General features: G+C 43.1%; 1 protein-coding gene across 9 annotated transcripts in view; it reads right to left on the bottom strand.

Moving 5' to 3' along the window:
- LOC126263179 (uncharacterized) overlaps nucleotides 1-23,777 on the bottom strand; it is a 488,493-nt gene that overhangs the window by 34,705 nt on the left and 430,011 nt on the right. For 3 of the 9 annotated variants that reach the window (XR_007546855.1, XR_007546853.1, XR_007546857.1), the window contains one exon: nucleotides 2,232-2,320. The exons of the other annotated variants lie outside the window; for them this stretch is intronic. The gene's annotated coding sequence lies outside the window, so the exon portion shown is untranslated. The remainder of the gene's footprint in view (nucleotides 1-2,231; nucleotides 2,321-23,777) is intronic. 9 annotated transcript variants of the gene reach the window in all.

The following is a 23,777-nucleotide window of genomic DNA, read 5'->3' as shown; positions in this document are numbered from 1 at the left end:
TGAGAGAGTCACTGATACGATACGCGAGTTGCGGTGGCAGTCACTGAAACGAAGGCGGTTTTCTTTGCGGCGAGATCTATTTACGAAATTTCAGTCACCAACTTTCTCTTCCGAATGTGAAAATATTTTGTTGACGCCCGCCTACGTAGGGAAAAATGATCATAATAATAAAATAAGAGAAATCAGAGCTCGAACGGAAAGATTTAGGTGTTCCTTTTTCCCACGCGCCATTCGAGAGTGGAATGGTAAAGAAGTAGTATGAAAATGGTTCGATGAACCCTCTGCCAGGCACTTTAGTGTGAACCGCAGAGTAACCATGTAGATGTAGAACATTAGGCAGCCTTTATGTATTGACGGTCAGACGCATATACTAACTGTCCGTCGAGCAAAGCGGGGTGCGCTTGTGAAAAGTCGCAAGAAATCAGACAAGGAACAAAGTGATATCAGCAGTCCACCTAGCACAATGACTGCCCCTAGGCAGATAAAAAGGAAAGGGTACCATCATCGAGCAACTCCTCATAAGACACAATTTTCCGTAGCGATGCTCTCGATGGTGCGAAAAACGGCTCCACTGAACACTGGATGACTGGAAACGAGTGATATGGAGCGATGAATCACGCTATACCCTATGGTAGTTCGATGGGACGGTTTAGGTTTGGCGAATGTCTGGAAGAAGTTACTTGTCGCCATGCGTAGTGCCAACAGTGAAGTATAGAGGCGGTGGTGTTAGGGTATGAGGCTATTTTTCGTGGTTAGGGTGTGGTCCCTCATTGCGCTAAAGGAAACGCCAAATTAGCAACTGCACGAACATACTTTACAGCATTGAGTACTACGTATAGTAGAGACACAGTTTGGAGAGGATGACTGTATAAGCTTCACAGTATACCCTGTCACAAGGCAATATCTGTGATGTAATAGTTTGTGGACAATAATATTCCTGAAATGGACTAGCTTGCCCAAAGTCCCAACCTGAACCCAATGGAACACCTCTGAGATGACATAAAACGTCGACATCGCCCTAAAACACGGCGTCCGAGTCAGTGCGTTCTCTGGTTTCGGCTCTAGAAGAATAATGGGTTGCCTTCCTCCAAGGACATTCAGACACCTCTCTGAATGTTTCTCCAGCAGAGTTCAAGCCCTCGTAAATGCGAAGGGTTGACCTTCCCATATTAATATCCACTAATGGACGTCCACGCGTTTGGTCAGACAGTGTACTCTTGGCTGTCTTATGTCACTGTTCCTCATTCGCTCTTCAAAGAAATTATTGTTTCTGCACTGACTTTTTGTTGTATACAGGTGAAACTAACGTTCACATTATAACCCTGATATGGCACTCATAATTAGAAAGCAACACCTTCAACTTATTTCTACCTAATATTCTTTTATGTTGATCTTCGCTTTTACTGTAAATGCTTAAAATTAGATGATGAGAAATGAAAACTCACTGAAACAGTGGCGCTCCAAAGTACTCGCTTGCGATTGAAATTTCAGTGCAGTCATTCGTCTTTGTCGCGTACCTTCACGCGTTTTTCTGCTGTGACTTTTGCCACTTCTGTTCCCATTCCAAGTATACATCTCTTCTTGAAACATACAGTAAGTCGGAATACTGGAGCAGTATAAATATTCTTTTCTGTGCCATGTTGCTGTCTTTTCCTACTCCATCTACTTCATTGTGAATGCCTCCTTAATCACGTGAACTGAACGGTTTTGTTTCAGTTTCTGTCTGTCACGATGAATTCCACCACATCATGAATAAAGCTATAGGTATACCCGAGAACATATTTTGGTAATGCTGGAAAATTATCATGTCTCATTTCAGTAGCTAAATCTTCCGCTGAAGACACAGTGATTGTTCCCAGACACGGTATTATCTTGGCAGTAACGTCTCTCTTAGATACCACTGCTTTAGTTTCGCTTTCAGTTGCAAACCCGCCTTCCCAAACAAGCAGACCTGGAGTACTGAGTGTGGTGGCGTAATGATAACACGCTTGAGTCACATTCGGGACGACGGCGGTTCAGATCCTGCCCTGCCATCCAGCTTTCGGTTTTCCGTCGATCCCCTAAATCCTTTAAGGAAACAGGTTCCTTTGGAAAAGACGTGACCGGTTTCTTTCCCAAATCTGAGCTCGTGGGTCATCTCGAATGGCGTCAACGTCGACGAGGCAGACCCTAGTCGCCCTTCGAACTCAGACTTAAATTATCATTACATGACTATTGTTCTTAAAACTTACCATGCTGTCAAGTGGTCACTCGAAAATCTTCAAGGGTAGGTTGCAGACACGTGAGTTATATCCTTTCTGTCGTTCATCATGTGCAGCTCCTGCGAAAGAAAAACAAGTTGCTACAATGCACCACAACAGTGGTTCAAGGTAAATAATTCCTTAATATCTGACACCCCATCTGAGCTACGGTCTACGGCTGTGTAACTCCTGTTTTTGTAACACCTGGTGTCATGCCAATAACTCTAACGACTGGTCAAGCACGCTCTGCTTCTAAAACCATGTAACTTAAACAAGTTCGCTAAATACAGGGTGATTCAAAAAGAATACGACAACTTTAGGAATTTAAAACTCTGCAACGACAAAAGGCAGAGCTAAGCACTATCTGTCGGCGAATTAAGGGAGCTATAAAGTTTCATTTAGTTGTACATTTGTTCTCTTGAGGCGCTGTTGACTAGGCGTCAGCGTCAGTTGATGCTAAGATGGCGACCGCTCAACAGAAAGCTTTTTGTGTTATTGAGTACGGCAGAAGTGAATCGACGACAGTTGTTCAGCGTGCATTTCCAACGAAGTATGGTGTTAAACCTCCTGATAGGTGGTGTATTAAACGTTGGTATAAACAGTTTACAGAGAATGGGTGTTTGTGCAAAGGGAAAAGTTCTGGACGGCCGAGAACGAGTGATGAAAATGTAGCACGCATCCAGCAAGCATTTGTTCGCAGCCCAGGAAAATCGACTCGCAGAGCTAGCAGAGAGCTGCAAATTCCACACTCAACTGTATGGAGAGTCCTACGAAAAAGGTTAGTTATGAAACCTGAACGTCAACTACCCGAGGCGATGGATCGGCCGCCAGGCAGCCCGTGACAGAGCACTTCATCACTGGCCTCCAAGAAGCCCTGATCTTACCCCCTGCAATTTTTTCTTATGGCCACCTCTCCCAGCCACCATTGATGATTTGAAACGAGAAATAACAGCAGCTATCCAAACTGTTACGGCTGATATGCTACAGAGAGTGTGGAACGAGTTGGAGTATCGGGTTGATATTGCTCGTGTGTCTGGAGGGGGCCATATTGAACATCTCTGAGCTTGTTTTTGAGTGAAAAAAAACCTTTTTAAATACTCTTTGTAATGATGTATAACAGAAGGTTATATTATGTTTCTTTCATTAAATACACATTTTTAAAGTTGTGGTATTCTTTTTGAATCACCCTGTATAACACAAGTAAGTGCGTATAAGGTTGTACTTTGTACACTTAAAAATGGCTACATCAACCAAATTATGTAGTGCTTAACAACATAAAATAAAAATATAGTTTAACCATAAAAAACAGAGGGGCAAATTGATATCATTCAAAAAATTTATCATGTCTATGAACGCCATTACAAATAATATATTCACCGTAATTCAACTACTTAGTAGTGCATCTTGCTCCCAGTCACTAGAACTCACTGACCGCTTCATAGATCCGTCATCCCACTGCTCCAATTCGATCTCAGTTGATTAAGAGATATTTTGTTTGTTATGCCTTAATGAGAAGGTCAGTTCTCCTCGCTGCAGTCTTCATAGCTTCGTTCATTAGTTCCAGTTCTCCGCTTAGATCTATGCAGTATGGCGTATGCCAGGTCAGCTTTTTTCGTCTCTCAGCCAAGAACTTCACCGAAGATTTCTTTTTTAATTTTTCCTTCGTTATCTTTTCTAGTGTAAGGCTTAAAAACACTCGTGATAACCATCTCCTTTTCTCAGTCCCGACCTTATATCGAAGCTCATCGGAATTTTACTAGTTAACGATTTTCTTAAGCAGGAAAATGCAATTATATGCCTTCCTGTAGTCCACGACCGGCCTGTGCAATTCTTTGTTACACAGTGAATGCTGTAGCTATATGCTCTTACTTTCTTCGTTTTATCTCGATATTCCACATATATTCACATATATTAAAATCACAGTAACTTTTTTGTTCTTCGAGGGCATCGTTCAAAGATTAAAAATATTTTTGTTTGTTATAAAGGAAACAGTGTTGCTACCTAACAAAGACAAATCAGTGGTGAAAGAGTGACACGGCCAAGACATTTATCAACAAAATATTTTTCTGGTTAAAGTGAGATATACTGACGAGCCAAAACATTATGACCACCTACTTAATAGCTTGATTGTCCGTCTTTGGAACGAAATATATCACTGGTTTTGCATTTCTGGGATCAGACTGGTTGTTGGTAGGTTTTTGGACGCATGTGGCATTAGATGTCTACTCACAGGTCATGTAATTCACGCAAGTAACGGACCGTTGATTTGCGTACGCTGTGACGGCGCCCAATAGCAACACAGATGGGTTCCATAGGATTTACATCAGGCGAATTTGGTTGCCGAGACATCAACGTGAGTTCACCATAATACTCCTCAGATCATTGTAGAACGTTTCTGGCTGCCAGACAAGGACAATTATACTGCTGATAGATGACACCGGCGTCGGGGAAGACGTCAACTATGAAGGGAAGCAGATGGTTCGCAGTTGTCGCCGTGTCTTCGGTCAGTGCAAGTGCAGGAGAGTGTCACACATAACAGTGCCCCCACCAGTCCGCGTCCTTCGCGCGCTGCATGTTTCGAGCCCGCATTCACCTCGATGACGGCGCTTGTGGGGACGACCAGTGACCTAGTGTAGCAGGCATGTGATTCACCCGAAGAGCCAACAAGTTTTCATTGATCGGCCGTCGAATCCAGATGGTTCCGTGCCCACTGCAATCAGAATTGCCGATGTTGTCGGGTTAACATGTGAACACGTAGATGTGGTCTGCTGCGGAGCTCCAAGTTCAAGAATGTACGATGAATGGTTTTCTCCGAAACACTTGTGCGTGCACCAGCATTGCGCTTTTTCGGCAGAGATGCCACAGACTACCATCTGTCCTTCACAGAGCAGACAAGCCTCCGATCCCCAAGTTCTGTGGAACGTCCAACCATTTAGCGTCTCGTGGTAGTTTCACTGTCCATCTACCTCTTTCCGTAGGTGCTCATGACAGTATCACGTGAACATTCGACGAGATTCGCCGTTTTTGAGATACTCGTTCACTGGGCTCTGCTTATTAATAACGTACCCGTCGCCAAAGTCTCAGTGGATTTCCCCATTTGCAGCCCATATCTTCGCTATGGTGATGCCCCGTCGTATTTCCTGCTCTTACTTTTTTTTTTACCGGCTCACGTGCTCTCAATGCCAGCAGGCGGCATCCATCGTCGCAGTGGGCAGTGGTCATAATGTTCCGGCTAATCAGGGTATATCAGATAAGACCAACAGCCACTGTGCAGCAGTATGTTGGCGGACAGACAATAGTGTTGACGCCGTTGTGCTCTTCATGATGCAAATATTTAACAATATTTCGTAAAAGTAAACACTTGTCATTAATTAATCAAAAGATCTTCATCTTTTAATCGTGAATGTCCGTCACAGGTGCTGTAAGTAAGCTAACAACTTTATTTGTGCCGCTTAGCTGTATAAGTTTCCGCTGTATTTCGGATCCGTTAGTCAGACGAAAATCACACAACCTTACCCCGCCTGCGGTCACTGATCGGACACGCCTTTTTCTTGTTCGATCAGCGTTGCCTTCTTTTTCTCTAGTTAGCGAACGGCAGAGCGAAGGTATGTTGACAGCTCCATTGACTGTGGGTGCTGATGTTCTACGACTGCCCTCTGGACAGCGTTGAAAATTGGTTGCCACTGCTCGAACGCAAACCTCTTGCAATCCCTATTCGTTAGGTATCGTGTGAGTCTTTTCTACCGCTGATCTTGAGCATGCCCAGTATGGGTGCTGTGAACCTAGCGAGAAAGATAAGTTCACTTTGGTTCCTTTACAGAGGCCGTCGCTGATTTTTTTCCCCATTCTTGCTGAGTCCCAACTTACACTGCGTCACTAATGTCCACGTCATCGACACAGTCTTAAATCCTAATCCTCTTTACTTCTTTTACAATAAAATCAAAGAGTTGTCGATGGAACAACAGCTACACCTTTCTTTTGTTGCTTAGTGCAGCCGAATGGAGTTCAAAGTATCTTATACGTATTCCACAAATTATTCCGTACACATTACTTTCATGATGAAATTTTGCTTCTTGTACTGGATACCTAAATGCAAGCTCACAGTATAGAAATAGTTAGGAAATACTTAGCTTGTAAGCTATGACCCTCCATTGTTCCGGATGTGAGGCTTCTATATGACAATACAGAGAGAGCTTTACGGTCCCTATCCCACTTCCATTATCTATCTTGCAAAGAATTTTTAATTCAGTAAACGTCCTGTGTGCGTAAATGCCGAGTTGCGCAGTGTTTCAGTTTCCACATTAGAATGCTGGTATGATCCCTTTCCTGTGACTCGCTGGCAGACTCCAATCACAAGTACTTCTATTAAGTAAGAATTTATCATCGTATAGCTGTTACAGGCTGAAATGAATTGCAACTAAAATGATTCAAATGGATCTAAGCACTATGGGACTCAACATCTGAGGTCATCACTCCCCTAGACTTAGAACTATTTAAACATAACTAACCTAAGGACATAACACCCATCCATGCCCGAGGCATGTTTCGAACCTGCGACCGTAGCAGCAGCGCGGTTCCGGACTGAAGCGCCTAGAACCGCTCGTCCACAGCGGCCGGCTGAATTGCAACCATCCCAATGTCAGTGCGAGATTCTGTACTAATTGCGGAGAAGAATGAACTGAAACAACCTCCCTACTACGACGGGGTAAAGCAGTAAGGGAAAAATCTAACACCATCACCTAACAATTACATGATAAATTATACTCACTTAGGGGAAAGAAGTCACATTGTGTAGTTGTCCTCTTTTTTCCGTTTCTTGCGTGACGTGCGTAATAGTTTTCAGAGAGCCACACCTTCCCCAACAAGTTGCAATGATCCAGTTTATTGTAATTCTTCAAGCTTTCCTGGCGAGGCGTTGTCATGTTGATTAATCAGGTTTCTGCCGGTTATTCGCGTATTTCCTGCACATTTCAACTGCGTGACTCGCAGTCTTCTTCAGGTGTTTTGCAGTCTTCTTCAAGTGCTGTCTGATACTGGTTCCAGTGTGGAACGAGTCCGGTATTTATGCCTACGTTGTACTATGCGTTCCCTCTGCCGTGCACCGAGCGAGTTGGCGCAGTGGTTAGACACTGGACTCGCATTCGGGAGGACGACGGTTCAATCCCGCGTCCGGCCATCCTGATTTAGGTTTTCCGTGATTTCCCTAAATCATTTCAGGCAAATGCCGGGATGGTTCCTCTGAAAGGGCACGGCCGACTTCCTTCGCTAATCCGATGAGACCGATGACCACGCTGTCTGGTCTCCTTCCCCAACCAAACAACAACAACAACCCTCTGCCGTCCGCGCCACGTCTTGCGCTCTGTCCGTGGTGTGCGCCGCCCAATAACGGCTGGAGGCTAGCATTTTCTTCTAGCCGCGGCTGTTCGGAACGCTGTGCGCGTACTTCGTGATTACGTTTTGTCTTCCGATTGTCGTCATTTGAGTCCTTCTGTGGATCAGGACGTTCTGTTACCGTGATGTGTCGTGTTAGGCGTTCCGTCCGAAGTTCTTGTCCCCCAGAAGCGGCTGCAGCGTCATTTTCATGCCACTTGTGCTCAAATCGTCGCTCGAGACTCGGAAGAGCGTCCTCAGATACTTTGTCTGTTGTCTGAGGTGCCATTTCGTGTACGTCCTTAGTTACATGTACTAGGCTGTCATCTCTAATTCGATCCTTATACTTGTGTCCCTTGGTGCCTGGATGTTGCCTACGCTGCGTCTTCAGAAGATCGAGTGCTGGGTTCCAGGCCGAGCTCGGCTGGAAACCGGTGTCCCGGTTATTGAGATTCTCAGCAACCTTAATCTCAATAGATTCTTTGATGACGCTAGAATCAGTATCAGACAGCACCTGAAGAAGACTGCGAGTCAGGCAGTTGACATATCGTGCAGGAAAGGCGCGAATAACCGACAGAAACCCGATTGATCAACATGATCCAGTTTATTGTATATGTAGAGCGATTTATCTGTATTACGGGGAGCACTAAACAGGTAATGCAACATATTTTTTTCTTGGCCTGTTTCGGTTGAACAAATACGAAATTTGTTGTAGGATATCGTGGCATATTCCCGCTTCAGCCCTTGCAGTTTCATGAAGTTCCGAAGGTGGAGGCGCTATATGTAACCTTCAAAAGGGCGTCTGTAAAGCAGGTGCGTCCCAAGCAGACAACTGTCATTGAGCTTCTTTTGGTGAAACACCAGAGCACCGCACATGTTCATAGGCGCTTGCAGAATGTTAACGGAGACCTGGCAATGAACAAAAGCACGGTGAGTCCTTGGGCGAGACGTCTGTCACCATCGCAACAAGGCCGCGCAAACCAGTCCGATCTCCCGACGGCCGACCGGCCCCACACAGCTGTGACTCCTGCAGTGTTGGGAGGTACGGATACTTATCATTCGAGGTGATCGACGGATCGCATTGAAATACCTCGCTGCTCAACTGCACGTCTCTGTTGGTAGTGCTGACACACTCGTCCAACATTTTGGGTACCCAAAGGTGTGTGCCTGCAGCACTCTTAACCTCCCAACAGAGGACTGTAAGGAGAAACGAAGGATGTGCGAACTTTCTTGCTCGTGACGAGGCTGATCGTAACAGTTTTTTCGAACATCCTCACAGGCGATGAAACATGTGTTTAACACTTCGAAGCGGAAACGAAACGCCACTCCATGTAGTGGCTCGGCACCACCTCTCCTCCGAAGAAGAAGTTCAAAACCTGGCCCTCAGCCGATAAAGATTAGATTAGGTTAGTACTTGTTCCATAGATCATGAATACGACACTTCGTAATGATGTGGAACGTGTCAGGTTAATAAAAGGTGTCTATACAAGATATTACATTACACAAAATACGAGGGCTATCCACAAAGTGCATTACGTTTTGGAATTAAAAATAAATAAAGCATTGGAAATTTTTTTTATTATATACAGATGAAAGCCCCACTTCAATACTACTTTTCTACATAGTTGCCATTTAAATTAAGGCACTTATCGTAGCGATGGACGAGCTTGGAAATTCCTTCGTCGTAAAATTCGGCCGCCTGCGCCTTCATCCACGTGGTTACCTCTTCTTGAAGCTGTGCGTCGTCATCAAAACACTGCATAGCCAACCACTTCTTCATTACTGGGAATAAGTGGAAGTCGCTCGGTGCCAGATCGGGACTGTACGGCGAATGAGGAAACAACTCCCACTTAAAAGATTCGAGAACTTCACGAGTGGCATTTGCCGTGTGGGCCCGGGCGTTATCGTGAATCAGCAAGATCTTTGAGCCCAACTTTCCCTTGCACTTGTTTTGTATTGCTCTTCTGAGGTTGTCCTGAGTTTGGCAATACCTTTGAGAATTTATTGTAGTGCCTCTTTCCAGGGAATCCACAAAAATCGTATTTCTACCGGGTTACTGATTAACCACGTGGTTGAAGGCGCAGGCCGCCGAATTTTACGACGAAGGAATTTCCAAGCTCGTCCATCGCTACGATAAGTGCCTTAATTTAAATGGCAACTATGTAGAAAAGTAGTATTTAAGTGTGGCTTTCATCTGTATACAATAAAAAAAAAATTCCAATACTTTATTTATTTTTAATTCCAAAACGTAATGTACTTTGTGGATAGCCCTCGTATTACATGACACTTAATATTTGTAATTTTTTTGTGGTGGTTGGGGAAATTACCCACTTATTATATCCCAAAATTCATTTAATGAGTAGAAGGAGTTGCCATTAAGAAATTCTTTTAATTTCCTTTTAAATGCTATATGGCTATATGTCAGACTTTTGATGCTATTAGGTAAGCGACCAGGTGGCAGCATTATTTACCCCCTTCTGAGCCAAAGTTAGATTTAATCTTGAGTAGTGAAGATCATCCTTTCTCCTAGTGTTGTAGCCATGTACACTGCTATTACTTTTGAATTCGTTCGGATTGTTAATAACAAATTTCATAAGTGAATATATATATATATATATATATATATATATATATATATATATATATATATATATATATATTGTGAGGCTACAGTGAAGATCTCTAGCTGTATAAATAACTGTCTGCAGGGTGATCTTGGATGAGCTCCAGCAATTATTCTGATTACATGCTTTTGTGCAATGAACACTCTTTTACTCAATGATGAGTTACCCCAGAAAATGATGCCATAGGAAAGCAGAGAATGAAAATAGGCATGGTAAGCTAATTTACTCAGATGTATACCGCCAAAATTTGCAATGACCCTAGCAGCATAAGTAGTTGAACTCAAACGTTTCATTAGATCCTCAGTGTGTTTTTTTCCAGTTCAACCCCTCATCAATGCATACACCTAGAAATTTTAAATATTCTACCTTAGCTACCGATTTCTGATCGAAGTCTATATTTATCAATGGTGTCATTCCATTTACTGTGTGGAACTGTATATACCGTGTTTTGTCAAAGTTTGATGAGAGGCCATTTGCAGAGAACCACTTAATGATTTTCTGAAAAACATCGTTTACAATTTCACCAGTTAATTCTTGTGTGTTGGGTGTGATAGCTATACTTGTATCATCGGCAAAAAGTACCAGCTTTGCATCTTCGTGAATATAGAATGGCAAGTCATTAATATATATTAAGAACAGCAGAGGACCCAAGACCGAACCTTGCGGCACCCCTTTCTTGATTGTCCCCCAGTTTGAGAGCAACGTTTGAGGGCAACGGTCGTCTGGGACTCTGGAAGGGCTACTCTGTTGGATGTCCTCCCTCATTGTGTACCAGTCAACTCTGAAGTGTATTGTGCTACCCCCAGGGAACTGATGAAATGACTTCACTGTCTTCATCGCCACAAAAATGAAAAAGAGCTTCACCTTCTCCATAACAAGGCAAGGCCTCGCACAAGTCTGCGCACCCAAGAGGAGCTCAGAAAACTTTACTGGACTGTTCTTCCTCATTCGCCCTACAGCCCGGATCTCGTACTTTCAATTACCATATATTTGGTCCAATGAAGGTTGCATTCCGTGAGAAGCAGTAGGTGGCAGTAAAACGTTGGCTCTGACGTCGTTCAATGGAGTGGTACCACGCGGGCTACCAGTCCTCCCAGTAAGGTGGCGTAACGCCGTCGCACTGAACGGAGATTATGTTGAAAAATAGGGTTTTGTAGCCGAAAGAAGGAGGAATAATGTGGTGTATCGGAGTCCTGAACGAAAGCAACCTGCACTCAGAAGGAAATTTGTTGCATTACTTATTGAACGCCCCTCCTATTTTCTCCATAGATTACTGAACAATAAATTAACGATACACATTGTTTACAGTTTTGTAACGCGAAAAACTCGGTGTTCTGAGCTCTATGGGTGGAAGTCTTCCTTTGTTAAAACGGGTAATGTACGAGAAATTTTGAAATTTACTGTGATATAATTTTGCTTCGCAGTCGGTCTACACAAGACAGACGAGATAAGAAATTTTTGCATAATGTGACGTACTAGACTGTCAGCCTAGTGACAGCGCCTACTATAATTGGGAGCTTCCCGTTGTAATGTTTCATGCTCCTGTCACCCGGCGAAGTTTCCAGGCCTATACAAAGCTTACGTGTCTAGTTCACTGTTAAATTTATCAGTAAACATGTCGCACATACATGCAAAGCTACTCGTGACTGTATCATCTGTCAAATAAGTCTTCCCACTACAAGTTTCGCAGTAATCCACGTGACAGAGTGAACTATTACGTATTGTTCTCTCTACGCGCTACGTCTTGTGAGGTCTATTTAGACCTAAAGAGATATTTTGCAAAAGCCATTTTACGTGTAGCGCACCATTTCAATGGCGTGGTCTAAATGCCTGTAAACACTGGTAGTGCAATTTGCATGCCGAAAGGCTCTTCGGTTCAAGATTCCAAGATTTATCGCTAGAGCAGTCTCACTGAATGTATAGTTATATGATAAGTTCTATGCACACCACGCGAAGCAACAGTCTCGGATAAAACACTGTCTAGTCATTATTTGTAAAGCCAAGAGTTGTGACCCATTTCCAATGGTTTTAGAAGCATTCGCTCAAAACGTTAATCAGGAAACATGTGGTTTACTCATTGCAGCGTGTCAGTTCTGTCCTTTGAGCTATTGTTATGCGTGATCTGCAATGTAGTGTTGTTTTCTTGTAGTTGTTACGTGTAACTATGTGAATAAAAAGCCAGCAGAGGATTAAATCGTGTGCATCAAATAGCCTACTCCTCTCGGATTTATGAAAGAGCGATACACATTGCAACAGGGATATATCATAAGAAGCGCATTCTGTCATTTACTTCAGTGAGCGCCTGAATATTTCGAAAGAGCAAGTTCAGCCCGGAAATTCAAGCTGTCCACCGGATACTATTAGTGTTTACAAGCAACCCCGTTAGTGCGAAGTCTCAAGTTCAAGCCTTACTAAGGCTCATTTGAAAGTGTTGTGTTAAAGATTATGACATGAAAAATGTTAGCTGCTAATCACTTTCCATGTGCATCAGGAGGGTGACAGAAAATGAGATCCGGAAGGTTCAGAGATGAACCTTCTATGGGATGTATGTATGCCACAAAACGGATATCGTCATTCAAGGAATATTCAAAACAAACCATTCTTGACCCATGAACACTGAGTGAAAAATGGCATGCCGATGTGATCTCAAAGGTTTTCACCGTCCAGATCGAAGGCGAACTCCTTGGGAGTTACAAACCGTGCAGGACGCTCAGCTGGATATCCTTTCTGAAAGAATGCATATAAAATCTTGTTGCTGTAACGTGATAAGAACTAATGGAATATGTTTACATACGTACAACCGAATGCGAAACAGTCTGTCATGAAACTTATCGTGAAACTGATTACCCTTTAAGGTGTAGCTGTATATAGTGCGATAATATGTTTCACGGGCACCAAAAAAACAAACATCCAGAGGCCGAATTTGTCCATTGGTTCCAGACGGTATGAACTGCAATGTCACACACTTTTCTGGAGGGATAGTTTGCTCTAAAGGATTATGATTTCTATATGCAAGCCAATAATCAAGCGAAAGTAAGTTATTTTGGCCAGTTATTGGCCAAAACCAGTGCTGATACCATAGTTGTAGTTCTCTTAAGCCCATTTTGCCACTCTTGCTTGCTGCAACGTAAACATTCCCTACTGCTCCAGCAAGATCACGCACACGAGAAAGAACCGTAGAGGGCAAACACCTCCAATATCCTGCAGCACAATAAATAACTTTCCAGCAAATTTAACATCCAGGTCAACAGTCGGCATTGCAAAATCCGAGAGGAGTAGGCTATTTGACGCTCAGGAATTAACCCTCTGCCGTTTACTTATTCATATAGTTACATGTAACAACTACTAGAAAACAACACCATATTGCAAAATCACGCATAGCAATAACTCAAAGGACAGAATTGGCGCGCTGCAATGAGGGAACCACATGTTTCCTGTTTAAATTTTTGAGGGAATGCTACTACGAGTAAACCCATTGGAAATTGGTCAGAACTCTTGGCTTTACTAATAATGACTGTACAGTGTTTTATCCAAGACTGTTGCTTCGCGTGGTGCGCATAGAACTTTTGTATACAAATGCGTTAGGGTACTGATGTTAGTTGATCTTGGTACAACTCTCTTGGTAACTTTAATTTCCAGGGTTCCATTCATATGTATTTCCTCTTCAAATTCCGATTGGTCGGAGTCGAAAAAAAGTTCCTTACAGAGCGATGGGATGAATTTGTTTATCTTATATATAGATTTTCTGGCCGATTCTGCAGTCTGCTGTGCATCGTCAGGTTGACATATTGTTTGCAATTTTGTTATCTTACGTCCTCCAGTTCTGTGGCACTGAAGTTATGCAACCATCTACTGCTTCCCATGAGATCACTGTAATCTATGACACACGCAATTTGATGTATGTAACGGAGTAGACGTCTATCACGCACGTGCTGTAAATTTTATCGAGCATCCCTGAGACGCTCAAACACTAGTTTTTGTAACAAGTGGACCTCGTCCTCCCTTGAATAACAATAGCTTTTCTTATGCGCTATACGGTCGTATTGCTGCGCACTTATTCGAGGTCAGTTCGTAATTTTTTTTTTACTATATTCTAGTTGATCTTTCACGAACTTAATTATGTTTAGTAGCCGCTCCTTGGACAACGGTCTTCTTTTACTACGTTTCATTGGTGTCGGGATTTCTGGCCCTCTGTCAGACAAGGATGATGACCTAAATGGCTCGACACCTGTTTCAGTTGAAACTTCTTTATTTAATTTTTACTTAAACTGCTGTAACTGAGATAGAATGCAAGTGTCACTTTGTTAATTTTTTTATCGTTTCATTTCAGACCTACAGAACTATTTCTGACAAATTCAACTCAAACTTTTCCTATTCATTAATTACTCACAATATTCCAGCGCAACGCAATATGACTGCTCAAAAATGATAACCTGACTTCAAATAATTAAAACAAAGCATGGTCCTGAATTAGTAGAAATCCTAACAATACACTTCATAAGTCACTTATCTCACAAAAATCTTCATTACACGAACTACTGAAATACAGCAAGCGCCAATACAGTCAATTAAATAAAGGATTCTATCTACTGACGGCTCTAACTACTAATAGGCAAGTGGTTAGCAAAGGAAATATTTTGTTGCAGAGTGGACAAAGTATTTACCTTAATAATGTGACAACCAGTTCAAAAATTATATACTCGTCCATGACATCCATTTACAAAAATTATATAATCATCGACAAATTATATTTCCATGAAGGACACACGTCCAGATCGTCCGCTGGCGCCAACACTTCAAACCTCTAACCTCCATCACCACTGGCTACTCACTCCCAACTTCCACCACTGCTGGCTGTTCACGTCCAACTTCTTCCATCACCGCTGACTGTTAACTTCCAACTGCAAGTCCGACCAGCTACAGAGCCTCTTACAGAGTGCGCCCAGCTCTGTCAGAGTTATTAATGCAGAGCGCTACATAGCGCTGCCAACATACATACACATAAACAGCCAACTTACACAGTATTATTATCACTTGTCAAGCACGTACAACCATCACTGTACTCGTCGTATACGTTGTCCGCACAGTCGAGCGTATACGACACCACACATCCCACGGACTCAGCTTGGAGTAACGCTAATATTTCATCTGACACCTCTTTTTCACTGCGCGAAGTTCCTTAGATTTCTTTCCGACGAAATATCAACTTCGGAAACTTTTGCTGTAGATATAATGCTATGTTTACTTTGTTTATCGTTGCCATTCCTCTGCTTTGTATCAACATCCCTAGCAGTGTAACACTGTTGTGAGTTACTCGTCGACTAAGCAGTTCAAATGGTTCAGATGGCTATTAGCACTATGGGACTTAACATCTGAGGTCATCAGAACCCTAGACTTGGAACTACTTAAACCTAACTAACCTAAGGACATCACATACATCCATGCCCGAGGCAGGATTCGAACCTGCGACCGTAGCAGCAGCGCAGTTCCGGACTGAAGCGCCTAGAACCGCTCGGCCACAGCTGCCGGCCTAAGCGGTTCAACTACGCTCCGTTGCCTCATACCATGCTCACCGTCAGAAACCTCCAGTCCCACCCCCTGTAGCCATTAGCAGCCAACATTGTGGTTGCATGGTAGACAAGATATGAGGCGTCGAATGCCGTAAACATCACTGAACTTTTGGGACCTCGCTCTGAGGGGGTTCCTTGTTAGATGATAGCGCACGACACTGCGGTTCGATCCTTGCCACCTTCCCTAGTCCAATTTATGGAAACCAGACGAGGAACACGTTTAGCGATACTGTCTCTGGCGGGCCGCTTCAATTTGCTCGCGCAACGGCTTGACTGTCTAACCTCAATGCTAATTACCTCGGAAACGGCGCAAAGTATCTTTTTTTTAAAAAACTATTTCTCAGCACAACCTATCCTTCAAAACCTTTACAAGCTTTTCAGACTATTTCTGACCAACCCTGTAAATGGGAACGGCCTGCCCCGTTTTCATGTCACAAGGTGTGCTTCGTTAATGCCAACGGTCGTACCGCAGTGGTAACACATGTTCCTGTCAGATCACCGTAGTTAAGCGCTGTCGGGCTTTGCCAACATATGGACTGGTCACCGTTCAGTTCTGTCGAGTGCTGTTGGCAAGCAAGGTACACTCGACCCTTGTGAGACCAATTGAGGAGCAACTTGACTCAGATGTAGCGACACCGGTCACGAAAACACAACAGCTGAGTGAGCGGTCTGCTGACCACATGCCTCTCCGTATCCGCATCCGGTGACGCATAAGGGCTGAGGATGACACGGCGGCCGGTCGGTACCATTGGACGGCGTGTCTTTTTTATGTGTTTTTTTTAGGCTTCCTTATTCCGGGACTCTACTACCAACTGTTATTAGAAGAGCTGCCAGTTTTTCCGAATATTCTATCTAGTACCTCGTCAGATACAGTATCCTTTTCTCTAACAAGCATGTGATACGATTTTCATTTACGGCCTTATTTGTTTCTTTTTTGTTATTTTCACATATATTCAACAGTAGAAAGTAGAAATTATGATTTTCTTCCCGACATCCACGTACTGATCTTCAGCGCAGTACGTGACCCAATGGTTATAATCCAGCATTCACAATCACGTGAAGTGAGATTCAGATCGCCACCCGGTCATACTGTCTTGGGTTTTCGGTCGTTTTCCAAAACCATGGAATATCGCTTTGCAAGAAAATGACAGTGCCAACTTCCTTCAAAATCCTTGTTCACTCAAAGCATGTACTCAGTTTATGTAACGGGGCGTAAACACCAACCGTTGCGCTGGCCGGAGTGGCCGAGCGATTCTAGGTGCTACAGTCCGGAACCGCGCGACCGCTATGGTTGCAGGTTCGAATCCTGCCTCGGGCATGGATGTGTGTGATGTCCTTAGGGTAGTTACGTTTATGTAGTTCTAAATTCTAGGGGACTGATGACCTCAGCAGATAAGTTCCATAGTACTCACAAGGGAACCTCCCCATCGCACCCCCCTCAGATTTAGTTATAAGTTGGCACAGTGGATAGGCCTTGAAAAGCTGAACACAGTTCAATCGAGAAAACAGGAAGAAGTTGTGTGGAACTATGAAAAAAATAAGCAAAATATACAAACTGAGTAGTCCATGTGCAAGATAGGCAATGTCAAGGATAATATTAGCTACGAACGCCGTGGTCCTGTGGTTCGCGTGAGCAACTGCGGAACGAGAGGTCCTTGGTTCAAGTATTCCCTCGAGTGAAATTTTTTATTTCTTTATTTTCGCAAAGTTATGATCTGTCCGTTCGTTCATTGACGTCTCTGTTCACTGTAATAAGTTTAGTGTCTGTGTTTTGCGACCGCACCGCAAAACCGTGCGATTAGTAGACGAAAGGACGTGCCTCTCCAATGGGAACCGAAAACATTTGATCGCAAGGTCATAGGTCAGGCGATTCCTCCATAGGAAAATACCTCTGATATATTCTATACGACACTGGTGACGGCATGTGCGTCACATGACAAGAATATTTCGTCGACCCAACTTATACACTTGGCTAATGCGTAAAAAGATTCTTCTACCTTGCCCGATTTAGGTTTTCTTGTGGATGTGATAATCAGTCCCAAAAAGTGGTGAAAACATAAGACTTTGTCACATAAACTGAAAATAAAAAATTAAACTTTTCACTTGAGGGAAGACTTGAACCAAGGACCCCTCGTTTCACAGCTGCTCGCGCTAACCACGAGACCACGGCGTCCGGAGATAATATTATTCAAGAAGTTGCCTATCTTATACATGGACTACTCAGTTTGTATATTTTGCTTATTTTTTTTATAGTTCCACACAACTTCTTCCTGTTTTCTCGATTGATCTGTGTTCAGTTTTTCAAGGCCTATCCACTGTGCCAACTTATAACTAAATCTGAGGGGGGTGCGATGGGGAGGTTCCCTTGTCAGAGCCATTTGAACCATTTGAACCAACCGTTGCAACCTTTTGGATTTACCATCGCAGCCATGTTCGGAGTGACCTAGCAGATAACAACCTAGGCAACATCTTTCTTGGTTAAAAGCTATTACTCTACGATTCATTGACAGACAAGGGTAGTCTTGCGCCGTTTTGCTGCTTATGCTTCGTGACTTCCGACATAGTCCCTGGACTGATATCAGATGGTACTAACATGCATTTTGTTGCGATTAGCTCTCTCTCTAATGGAGCAGTATCAGCCTGTCTGCCACGAGATGTTGTGTGTTTTATTACTGCTGTTGCTAACGATTGTAACTGAAACTTCATTGCAGCGCTTTGTTTGCCTTTAATATCGGTCTATTCCTATTAAAGGTTACCGCTATATTTCCTCCCGTGCAAAATTTTGAAGATGTGACGTTTGCATCAGTGACTTTTGTTCACCTGTGTTCGAATCATGTGCTCCAGGCCGTCTTACTTTTATTTTGTAACATACGTTCGCAGGGCCAATACCTCCTCCAACTACGACTGACAGTGTGCTGATGTAACTCCGTGATTACTCCATAAATTTTTCTGTCATATCGCTGGTGCAAATATTTCTATTATAGTAAGCATGTCAATTTTTAATGACAGAATCCTGTTCTCTTTCTGATAATATTATGGATAGGTTTATCTACATGTCTGATAGTGGCGGCGAATTAATAATGCGAAAGAATGTTAGTATTTAAATGTGAACACCTGATGCAAAAAACTATGAACACGTGTGCTTCTCTGCGGAGAACTCGATCGTTACGTAATCACAGCCAGGTGAGGCGGTCTACTCTCAAGGGCTGCCCCATGGCTGAAGGTCATTCGTAGTCCTCGAATGATCCGTTGATATTCCCAGGAAACCTAAGTAGAATGAAAATATTTCAGTATTTCAAATTAGTATGGCTAAAGGATAACAGATAACCAATACAGTTAGCTCTGTGTTGTGAGGAATCATTCGTTGCTGGATTCATTTTGCCGTTATTAGCTGAGGATCTCTAGGGTAACACTTACCAGTAGCCCATTTTTCCGAGCTGGCAGCAAAAGTAACTTTTCTATATTCATCTATCCGCGTACGTTGACCTGTGTGCAAATTCAGTGGTATGGGCATTGTGATAAGTGGACATTAGATATGAAGCGTCTGGTTTGCTGTTCATTTCAGCCTACTAGATGGTACATAATTAACGCTAAAATTTGGTTTCTATGGCATCGTCACAGACGTGTTCGACAACTGAATCCTGAGGACAGTGGACTTGTGGGGTTTTCTGAAACTGAAAACCGTCTTAATGATAGTCAACCAATATGCAAACGACTTGTACGCTGCCAGAGTTTAACTATATGAGCACAAGTTCAAAAATGTGAAATTGTTCACTTCACAAAAAGGAACAAACATAGTAGACTATGACTACAATATCAGTGGGTCACAGCCGGAGTCGGTCAACTCATACAAATACATGTGTATAAGAATTTATAGGGATGTTAAATGGAGTGATCACACAGGCTCAGTCGTAGGAAGTGCAGGCGGAAGACTGTGATTCATTGCTAGAATACTAGATAAGTGAAATCAGTCTACGAAGGAGACTTCATACAAAACGCTTGTGCGACTCATCCTAAAATATTGTTCGTACGTGTAGGACCCGTACCTAACAGGACTGACAGTGGGTAGTGAACGGCTGCAAGGAGGGGCAACACGAATGATCACAGGTTTGTTCGACTCACTGGAAGGTGTCGCGAAGAGACTTGAAAGAGTTGAATTGACAGACGCCTGAAGGAAGGCGCAAACAATCCACTGAAAAACCACTCAGAATTTTTCTAGAACCAACTATATAACTTATGACTCTAGGAACATACAACGCCCGGCCGGACTGGCCGTGCGGTTCTAGGCGCTACAGTCTGGAGCCGAGTGACTGCTACTATCGCAGGTTCGAATCCTGCCTCGGGCATGGATGTGTGTGATGTCCTTAGGGTAGTTAGGTTTAAGTAGTTCTAAGTTCTAGGGAACTGATGACCTCAGATGTTAAGTCCCATAGTGCTCAGAGCCAGCCAATATACAACGCCCTAAGCATGGCTCCCATAGCGATCTTGAGCACAAGATTAGATTAATTACAGCACGCACAGAGACATTAAAAATCATTCTACCCACGCTCATCACGTGAACGGAACGGGAAAAAAGCAGTAATAACTGGCACAATGGGACAGACTCTCTGCTACAGAGTTCGCAAAATATTTTGTATCATTTTTGTATGATGTTAAAATAGTTAAATGAACAAGTGGCCAATTGTCTTTTGTGGCATGTTTTATATTCATCCCTGTATGAACAGAAGTAATTTTACATAATTTATGTAATATTTTTAATTTTTATGACATGTGTTGACAAATTGCCTGTTGGTTTCTGTCTCGCGTTCTTCGACCGTCGTTTGTTTGACAGTTTTTCTGATGTTTCGCCAGCACGACTGGCTGGCACTGTCGAAGCTTCACCCTTCATTGCTGGTGGTGGACTGGAGACGAACTCCTTGTCGCTGATTATATGCACCTGACGCGCCAGTTTCCGAAGGCTTCGCCGTTATCATTACTGTTTGGGTTCTCCCTTTGCAACCAGCGACGGTCGTTCTCTGTAGCACTAGAAATCCAGATCCGTTCACCTTGAGGCCTTCTTATTCCTCGTTGAATCTACTGTCATGTTTGTGTGTTTCTGTACGTTCCCTGAACAGACGGGTGCGATAGCTCTTCTCTACAGCAAGAACTTCCGTGTCGGCGAATTGAATATATGCTCTGCCACGATCACCTGCAACGGCGCTTATGTTCCGTTATCCAGGTGTTGATCGATCGTCCTGTCATTCCCACATAGACTTTTCCACGTTTACTTAGTGTTTGGTATATTCACGACTTCAGTCCACCACCAGCAATGCCACCTACTCGTGCTGGCGAAACTTCAAAAAATTATCAAACAAACGTCAGCCGAAGAACCCGAGACGGAAGCCAATAGGCAATTTGTGAAGCCATTTTCCTGATCACCTAAGTGTTATGAGGTTAATGTTAAACATATTCAGTGGTTTAGGTTCCACACCATTGACAAACCGTAGGTTACTTCGTTTTCATTTAAACGTACGTCATTGCATACATTAATAATGTACTTTTGTGTGTAATAGAACGCTCAGGACAGACATACTTACCTTATATTAAATTTATTGTGCTCGAAATACTGCTCTTTGTAAATCATAACTTCCTATTTTCGCGTAATTAAAATAAAGGCATTAGAATATATTTGGCCTCTCATTCATTACTGTAATAGAACAACTCCATACCATAAAAATCACCATTGAAGCCACAAATATTTTTCAAACTTGCTCAGTCCAGAAAATGAACTGTTTCACAACTCAGAAAGAACTTCGCCATAAAATTTGTAAACAATTGAATGGAATGTTTCTTGTTTGTCCTGAAAAAATTATCAATCGTGAATTGACTCATTCTAAAAATAAACGATTCGACTGTGCGTATTATAATAAATGGTGCAGTCCATGGCGAAAATGTGGTCGTTCGCAATATTCAATGACACTCCCAACGAGCTGGATGCAAGGACAGGAAAGGAACAGTTCGGATTTATGAGAGAAAAAGGAAAAGAGAAGATAGTAGTAGCCTGTTAAGAATCGTAGGAGAAAATGTACTGTGGAAAGCAGAGAATTTTATGCTGTTTTCATTAATTAGTAAATTGCACTATGAAACAAGCTGATAGGTATTTTGAAGACGAAAGGAGAAAATTAGAAGGAGAGACGATTGGTCCAAAACGTATATTTACAAAAGAGAAGTAAGAATAAGGATTGGAAATGAAATGTCTGAAGGAAGCAGCATTGGAAGGGGCTTTAGACAATAATATTGCCTCTCCCCTTTATTGGTCAACTTATACCGGGAAGAGATTTTTGTGAAAGGCTTAGATGGGAAAAGACTGAGACAGAACAAGTTATTATTAGACATTTAAATATCTTGAAAGTCCGCAGCTCGCGGTCTCACCATAGCGTTCTAGCTTCCCGACCACGGGGTCCTGGGTTCGATTCCCGGCGGGGTCAGGGATTTTCACCTGCTTCGAAATGACTGGGTGTTGTTGTGTCGTCTCCATCACTATCATTCATCCCCATTACGGTCGGAGGAAGGCAATGGCAAACCACCTCCGCTAGGACCTTGCCTAGTAGAGCGGTGCGGGTTTCCCACATCGTCCCCTACGCTCTGCAAGGAGTATGTGACTTCATCATCATCATCATCACGGCTGTTGAAGACTTGAGATGCCATCAGGAGGTGAAAACTCGTGTTGCTATAGCGAAGGTGAAGGAGGCATTCAACGGAAAGAGGAGAGTATTATGTGGCAAACTAGCTGAAGGTTTGAGGAAAGGAAAGAGAAGGGTTCCCAGGTAGATGCCGTGTTTCTTGACTTCCGCAAGGCGTTCGATATAGTTCCCCACAGTCGTTTAATGAACAAAGTAAGAGCATATGGACTATCAGACCAATTGTGTGATTGGATTGAAGAGTTCCTACATAACAAAACGCAGCATGTCATTCTCAATGGAGAGAAGTCTTCCGAAGTAAGAGTGATTTCAGGTGTGCCGCAGGGGAGTGTCGTAGGACCGTTGCTATTCACAATATACATAAATGACCTTGTGGGTGACATCGGAAGTTCACTGAGGCTTTTTGCGGAGGATGCTGTGGTATATCGAGAGGTTCTAACAATGGAAAATTGTACTGAAATGCAGGAGGATCTGCAGCGTATTGAAGCATGGTGCAGGGAATGGCAATTGAATCTCAATGTACACAAGTGTATTGTGCTGCTAATACATAGAAAGATAGATCCCTTATCATTTAACTACAATATAGCAGGTCAGCAACTGGAAGCAGTTAATTCCATAAATTATCTGGGAGTACGCATTAGGAGTGATTTAAAATGGAATGATCATATAAAGTTGATCGTCGGTAAAGCAGATGCCAGACTGAGATTCATTGGAAGAATCCTAAGAAAATGCAATCCGAAAACAAAGGAACTAGGTTACAGTACGCTTGTTCGCCCACTGCTTGATTACTGCTCAGCAGTGTGGGATCCGTACCAGATAGGGTTGATAGAAGCGATAGAGAAGATCCAACGGAGAGCAGAGCGCTTCGTTACAGGATCATTTAGTAATCGCGAAAGCGTTACGGAGATGATAGATAAACTCCAGTGGAAGACTCTGCAGGAGAGACGCTCAGTAGCTCGGTACGGGCTTTTGTTTAAGTTTCGAGAACATACCTTCACCGAGGAGTCAAGCAGTATATTGCTCCCTCCTACGTATATCTCGCGAAGAGACCATGGGGATAAAATCGGAGAGATTAGAGCCCACACAGAAGCATACCTACAATCCTTCTTTCCACGAACAATAGGAGACTGGAATAGAAGAGAGAATCGATAGAGGTACTCAAGGTACCTTCCGCCACACACCGTCAGGTGGCTTGCGGAGTATGGATGTAGATGTAGATGTAGAACTATTGATGTCAGCTGCATTGGTACTTTATGCAGAATCAGCAGCGACGAGTGATAATGTGTGCCACAC

Source organism: Schistocerca nitens, chromosome 6 (genome assembly GCF_023898315.1).
Source record: "Schistocerca nitens isolate TAMUIC-IGC-003100 chromosome 6, iqSchNite1.1, whole genome shotgun sequence".
Lineage (NCBI taxonomy): Eukaryota > Metazoa > Arthropoda > Insecta > Orthoptera > Acrididae > Schistocerca > Schistocerca nitens.
Note: the sequence above shows the minus strand (reverse complement) of the source record. Positions and strands in the feature narration are given on the sequence as shown.